The sequence below is a fragment of the Bos javanicus genome, chromosome 15 (assembly GCF_032452875.1).
Source record: "Bos javanicus breed banteng chromosome 15, ARS-OSU_banteng_1.0, whole genome shotgun sequence".
Classification (NCBI taxonomy): domain Eukaryota; kingdom Metazoa; phylum Chordata; class Mammalia; order Artiodactyla; family Bovidae; genus Bos; species Bos javanicus.
The window spans coordinates 3179302-3186715 of record NC_083882.1 but is presented as its reverse complement, the minus strand read 5'-3'; the positions used below and the strand labels follow the sequence as shown (position 1 = coordinate 3186715).

The following is a 7414-nucleotide window of genomic DNA, read 5'->3' as shown; positions in this document are numbered from 1 at the left end:
AAGCAAGGGAATTCCAGAAAAGCATCTACTTCTGCTTCATTAACTAAGCAAAAGCCTTTCACTGTGTGGATCACAAGAAACTGTGGAAGATTCTTAAAGAGGTGGGACTACCAGATCATCTCACCTGCCTTCTGAAAAATCTTTATGTGGACCAAGAAGCAACAGCTTGAATATTACATGGAAAAACTGACTGGTTAAAAATTAGGAAAGGAGTGCTACAAGGCTGCATATTTTAAATCAGTTTATTCAACTTATATGCAGAGCACATTGTGTGAAATGTCAGCCTGGATGAGTTACAGGCTGGAATCAAGATTGCTGGGAGAAATATCAACATCCTCAGATATGCAGATGACACCACTTTTTTTTTTTTTTCTTCCAATTTTATTTTATTTTCAAACTTTACATAATTGTATTAGTTTTGCCAAATATCAAAATGAATCCGCCACAGGTATACATGTGTTCCCCATCCCGAACCCTCCTCCCTCCTCCCTCCCCATACCATCCCTCTGGGCCGTCCCAGTGCACCAGCCCCAAGCATCCAGCATCATGCATCGAACCTGGACTGGCAACTCGTTTCCTACACACTTTAATGGGAGAAAGCAAAGAGGAACTAAAGAACCTCTTAATGAAGGTGATAGAGGACAACAGAAAAGCTGACTTAAAACTCAACATTCAAAAAACTAAGATCACGGCATCTGATCCCATCACTTCATGGCAAATAGAAGGGGAAAAGGTGAAAGCAGCAACAGATATTCTATTATTGGGCTTCAAAACATTGTGTAGTCATGATATTAAAAGATGCTTTCCTCTGGAAGGAAAGCTATGACAAACCAGGATAATGTCATATAAATAGATGCATAATTTTTCTGCATAAGTCTGTGTAGTCAAAGCTGTGGTCTTTTTAGTAGTCGTGTATGAATGTGAGAGTTGGATTATAAAGAATGATGAGTGCCAAAAAATTGATGGTTTTGAATTATGATGCTTGAGGAGACTCTTGAGAGTCCCTTGGACAGCAAGGAGGTCAAACCAGTCAATCCTAAAGGAAATCAACCCTGAATTTCATTGGAAGGACTGATGCTGAAGCTGAAACTCCATTACTTTGGCCACCTGATGTGAAGAGCTGACTCATTGGAAGAGACCTTGATGCTGGAAAAGATTGAAGGCAAAAGAGAAGAGGGTGGCAGAGGATGAGATGATTGGATAACATCACTGATTCAATGGACATGAACTTGGGCAAACTCCAGGAGATATGAGAGACACGGAGGCCTGGTGTTCTGCAGTCCATGAAGTGGCAAAGAGTCAGATACCACTTAGTGACTCAACAACAACAACAACCCTAGAGTAAAGTAAGAAAATAATAAGATTAATGGCATACCTGATACTGAGTCAGAATTAACAGCATTCCGATAGACATCTGTTATACATTAAGCAACTTTGGATAGATAGCTCTGCTTATTCAAGAAGAATTGTAGATTTATAATCATAAAGATGAACATTGGAAAGAGGCTTGAATATTCCATTTACCATCTATTAGCCAAGTCAGCTTAATTTCTTAACATCTTTTTTCTTCAGTTTCCTTAGTTGAAATGGGAGGACAGAAATAGCACCTCCCTCATTGATTTTTGTGAGCATTCAGTGAGTTAATACATTAGAAATGTTTAGAGCAGTGCCTGCATATATTGTTTTATTTTAATGTTAGCATTATCATTATTAGGCTACTCAAATATCATGTGGACTCAGAAAACAATGGAATCATAATTAGATCTTATGTACACATGTGTGTGACTGTGAGAGCTAAGTCGCTTCAGTTGTGTCTGACTGCTTGAGACGCTATGGACTGTAGCCCACCGGGCTCCTCTGTCCATGGGATTCACCAGGCAAGAATAGCAGAGTGGGTTGTCATACCCTCCTCTAGGGAATCTTACTGACCCAGGGATCGAACCCTCATTATCTCCTGCATTGTCAGGCAGATTCTTCACCCCTCTGCTACTTTGGAAGCCCATATACACATGCGTTCAGTTAGTTCATTTCAGTTCAGTCACTCAGTCGTGTCCGACTCTTTGCAACCCCATGATTTGCAGCACACCAGGCCTCCCTGTCCATCACCAACTCCCAGAGTTCACTCAAACTCATGTCCATCAAGTCAGTGATGCCATCTAGCCATCTCATCCTCTGTCGTCCCCTTCTCCTCCTGCCCCCAGGCCTTCCCATCATCAGGGACTTTTCCAAAGAGTCAATTCTTTGCATGAGCTGGCCAAAGTATTGGAGTTTCAGCTTTACCATCAGTACTTCCAATGAACACCCACGACTGATCTCCTTTAGAATGGACTGGTTGGACCTCCTGGCAGTCCAAGGGACTCTCAAATGTCTTCTCCAACAGCACAGTTCAAAAGTATCAATTCTTTGGCACTCAGCTTTCTTCATAGTCCAACTCTTACATCCATACATGACCGCTGAAAAACCATACACTTGACTAGATGGACCTTTGTGTAGTTTATATTAAATCACAAAGAACAAATATTATTGACTTGACTTTGCTTCTGCAGATTAAAATTAGTTATTTTAGTCTAGAATTCATCACTGTCTTTAATTCTTGGGATTACTGAAACAATCCTCAATTTTTGCCATAGGCTCCCTTTGACTTTTTATTTCATTGTGACTTCATCCATTCCTATGATGCTAAAATAATAGTTCCCAATTATATGTCTCTAATTGTTTTGATGTCCAGTTTTATGTAGCTCAACCATGTTTTAATATCTGCTATTGTATACATAATCACATCAGATCAGTCGCTCAGTCATGTCTGACTCTTTGCAACCCCATGAATCGTAGTACGCCAGGCCTCCCTGTCCATCACCAACTCCCGGAGTTCACTCAGACTCACATCCATCGAGTCAGGGGTGCCATCCAGCCATTTCATCCTCTGTCGTCCCCTTCTCCTCTAGCCCCCAATTCCTCCCAGCATCAGAGTCTTTTCCAATGAGTCAACACTTTGCATGAGGTGGCCAAAGTACTGGAGTTTCAGCTTTAGCATCATTCCTTCCAAAGAAATCCCAGGGCTGATCTCCTTCAGAATGGACTGGTTGGAATTCCTTGCAGTCCAAGGGACTCTCAAGAGTCTTCTCCAACACCACAGTTCAAAAGCATCGATTCCTCAGTGTTCAGCATTATTTATAGTCCAACTCTCACATCCATATATGACTACTGGGAAAACTATAGCTTTAACTAGATGGACCTTTTCTGGCAAAGTAATGTCTCTGCTTTTTAATATGCTGTTTAGGTTGGTCATGAGCTTCCCTGGTGGCTCAGATGGTAAAGCATCTGCCTACAATGCAGGAGACCCGGGTTCAATCCCTGGGTTGGGAATATCTCTTGGAGAAGGAAATGGCAACCCATTCCAGTATTCTTGCCTAGAAAATCCCATGGATGGAGGAGCCTGGTGGGCTACAGTCCATGGGGTTGCAAAGAGTCAGACACAACTGAGCGACTTCACACACACACACACACACAGGTTGGTCATAGCTTTTCTTCCAAGGAGCAAGTGTCTTTTAATTCCATGACTGCAGTCACCATCTGCAGTGATTTTTGGAGCCCCCCCCCAAAAAAAATAAAGTCTCTGTTTCCATTGTCTCCCCATCTATTTGCCATGAAGTGATGGGACTGGATACCATGATCTTAGTTGCCTGAATGTTGAGTTTTAAGCCAACTTTTTCACTCTCCTCTTTCACTTTCATCAAACGGCTCTTTAGTTCTTCTTCATTTTCTGCCATAAGGGTGGTGTCATCTGCATATTTGAGGTTATTGATATTTTTCCCCGCAATCTGGATTCCAGTTTGTGCTTCATCCAGTCCAGCATTTTGCATTACGTACTATGCATAGAAGTTAAATAAGCAGGGTGACAATATACAACCTTGTACACACTCCTTTCCCAATTTGGAACCAGTCTGGTTTTCCATTTCCAGTTCTAACTGTTGCTTCTTGACCTTCATTCAGATTTCTCAATAGATGGGTAAGGTGGTCTGGTACTCCAGTCTATTTAAGAATTTTCCACAGTTTTTTGTGATCCACACAGTCAAAGGCTGTTTCATATTCAGTAAAGCAGAAGTAGATGTTTTTCTGGAACTCTCTTGCTTTCTCGATGATCCAGTGGATGTTGGCAATTTGACCTCTGGTTCCTCTGCCTTTTCTAAATCCAGCTTGAATATATGGAAGTTCATGGTTCAAGTACTGGTGAAGCTTGGCCTAGAGAATTTTGAGCATTTCTTTGCTAGCATGTGAGAAGAGTGCAATTGTGTGGTAGTTTGAGCATTCTTTGACATTGCCTTTCTTTGGGATTGTAATGAAAACTGACCTTTTCCAGTCCTATGGCCACTGCTGAGTTTTCCAAATTTGCTGGCATACTGAGTGTAGCATTTTTAAAAGCCTTATCTTTTAGGATTTCAAATAGCTGAACTGGAAGTCTATCACCTCCACTAGCTTTATTCATAGTGATATTTCCTACAGCCCACTTGACTTAACATTCCAAGATGTCTGGCTCTTGGTGAGTGATCACACCATGTTGTTATCTGGGTCATGAAGATCCTTTTTGTATAGTTCGTCTGTGTATTGTTAGCAGTACTAGATAATTTTATCTCATGTTTCTGCTTCTTAATAAATAATGCTACTCTTCACTCATTTGCCCAATTGAAAACTTAGAGGTCTTCTTTGATTTCAGTATTTCCCTCATTGTCTATTCATTTCATCCTCCTCCAACAGCCATTTTATCAGCATATTCCATTAAGTCTACCATCAAAATGCATCTTATTTATCAGTTCTCCCTTCCCTACTTCTACTTTCCCATTCCCATAACCCATAGTCTCTCATACTAATCACTGAAATAGCCTGAAAGCTTACCTCTGTCTATCTTTTCTTATCCTACTATTTTCAACTGCTGCAATGGTACCCATAAAGATTTTTAAAAAGGTGTACAAGACTCACTTTCCTCAATTCTTAAGCCCATTCATAGTACTTTTGCTCTTGGTTCAATGTCTTTGAGAACAAAGATCCTACAAAACTATCAGTGTAAATGTCCTCAAGAATAAAACTTAAATGACAATCATAGATATCCATCAAACAGTTTTACATCTCCTTCTTTAAGGAGAAACCTAGGGTGTCAGAGATTTCTCTGTGTTCACAATTAAATATGTCTTCTAGGCAATTATATTGGCACCCATAGTTTTTCATTCTACTTAAAATTATATCCATTTGACTCTAACATGCTATTTGAAGACTTACATGATAAAATCCCTGCCTAAACTTTGAGTTTATTTCATACTTGCTTAGCAACATGTATAATTTTTGTGTGTGTTTCACAAACACTTCATAGTGTTTCCTTGAGATCTTTGTACTTATTGTCCTCTGTATTTATGTTTTTATTACCCTAAATCTATAAAAGCCTTAATTTTATTACTCATATAATTTTTATAACTTTGAATGCTAGTCCGGGTAGCCTTTCAGTCATTTTCTATCCTAATATATCCGCTTATCTTTTGTTGTTCCTTCATAATACTTGTCAATATCTGAAAATACTTTTTAAAATGTCTAATTGCTATCCCCTTCCCTTTACTGTGTAATATCCATATGAGTTTTATTTTAAAATTACACATGCCCACGATGAAAAATACTGTTTGGCAGTAGTGACTCAAAGTTTTTGTTGAGAAAAAATTAACCTGTGTTAAGTTAAGAGTTGTGGGCTTTGGCCTCAGGAAAGTGAAAGGGCAAAGTGTTTTAAGATATGGAAAGACATTTTATTGAGTACCTTATTTTGTAACTGGTACCCTATCAGCATTCCTATTTAGTATCTTTTATGAAGAAAAGCATTTGGATATCTCACAGTGAAGACTATGAGAAACATTTCTAAGATTCTTTTTTTTTTTTTCTTTAATAGAAAATTATTTAATTAGTATACATGTGTTCCCCATCCTGAACCCTCCTCCCTCCTCCCTCCCCACACCATCCCTCTGGGTCGTCCCAGTGCACCAGCCCCAAGCATCCAGCATCGTGCATTGAACCTGGACTGGCAATAGTAAGAAGTATTACAATCTGTTTATGCAGAAGTGGTAGAATGTTGGTCCTGTCATTTTTTGAAAAATTTAAGTTGTATATTTTGTGGGAATGGACATGTTGCTAGATAAGTGACTTAAAAGCACATCAAAATCAAGTAAGCAGAGAGGAGGGGAGGGGGAAAATGCTCTCAATTTCAAGAGCTTTCATGAACACCAAGGACCAAAATAAAGGTCTTTGCCTTTAATTTATTTAGGGAGATTAAAATAGTCTTCCACATTATTTCTGAAGGATTGAATTATTATTCTCTAATATCTTCTTCAAAGAGTAAGGTATGGTCTAAAAGTAAAACAGAGACCCTCAAAGATTTTGCAATGACAAAACAGAGGAGAACAGAAAGAGCAGGCCAACATGAGAGCAAGCCAAAGCACGTGAAGGGAGCCTGAGGATAAGTAGATAAGAAGCTAAGAGCTCATGAGTCATTTATTAACTGGCAAGTGAATAAGAAAGCAGATATTGGGTACAAAGATAGAAGGGCAGGTTGAGATACCCCTTAAAGAGAATTGAGGAATCTTGCCTGAAGAAAATCCCAACTTTAAGCAAGGGTGGAATCACTCTTGCAGATTTGGCAATAAATTTGGCTAGCATGCAGGACACTGGAAATCACAAAGTCACTTAAGACCATCACTTAAGACATGAGTCTCAGCTATAGTTATAATATTACCCATTTTCCCTGTTTCTGTCTTCTCTTGATTCAACATGTAACTTCTCAACCAGTGAGTTATTGTGTTCTCATATACTGAGTCAACAAATACTTATATTTTCTCCATTAGTCTCTTATCTGTTGGAAACATAGAAATGTTTGGACTTATAATCATCTTAAGAAATAGCACTCTATCACCTCAGTAATTGAAATTGTTTCTTCTCCATTCCTTCTTTAATGGCTAGAGTACCAAGGAATGGTTTGTTTACTGTATCCAAGATCCCTTTCATTCTTTCTAAGCTCATGGATGGCCATATCCATAACTCTAACCCAGCTAAATCAAAAGAAGTCTGTACTTATCCAACTCATTCTCCTTGTTCTGCTTTGGTGAGTTATCAGACGGAGCACAAGGAGCTTCGCCTGTACTATTGCTTTGATGTATATAGACATGAAAATCAGAATCAATAATGCCCCTTGAATTGGAAGCTCAGGGTCTTAACCACTAGACTGCTAGGGAAGGCCCATGTGGCTCTCTTCTTATAAGCCAGGGAAAAAAAAAAAAATCAAAGAAAAATCCTTAAAGCAATCAGGATCTTCCTGTCAAAGCAGGAAATATTCACATCTTGGCACATAACTACTGTTTTGCACATGTGGATGACTCTCTCTCTC

At 39.2% G+C, this 7414-nt stretch overlaps 1 non-coding gene across 1 annotated transcript; it reads left to right on the top strand.

Moving 5' to 3' along the window:
• Window positions 1-3294: 3294 nt before the first annotated feature.
• On the top strand, window positions 3295-3366 carry TRNAC-ACA (transfer RNA cysteine (anticodon ACA)). Its single transcript has one exon. It is a non-coding gene; the product is annotated as a tRNA-Cys (tRNA).
• The last annotated feature ends 4048 nt before the right edge of the window (window positions 3367-7414 follow it).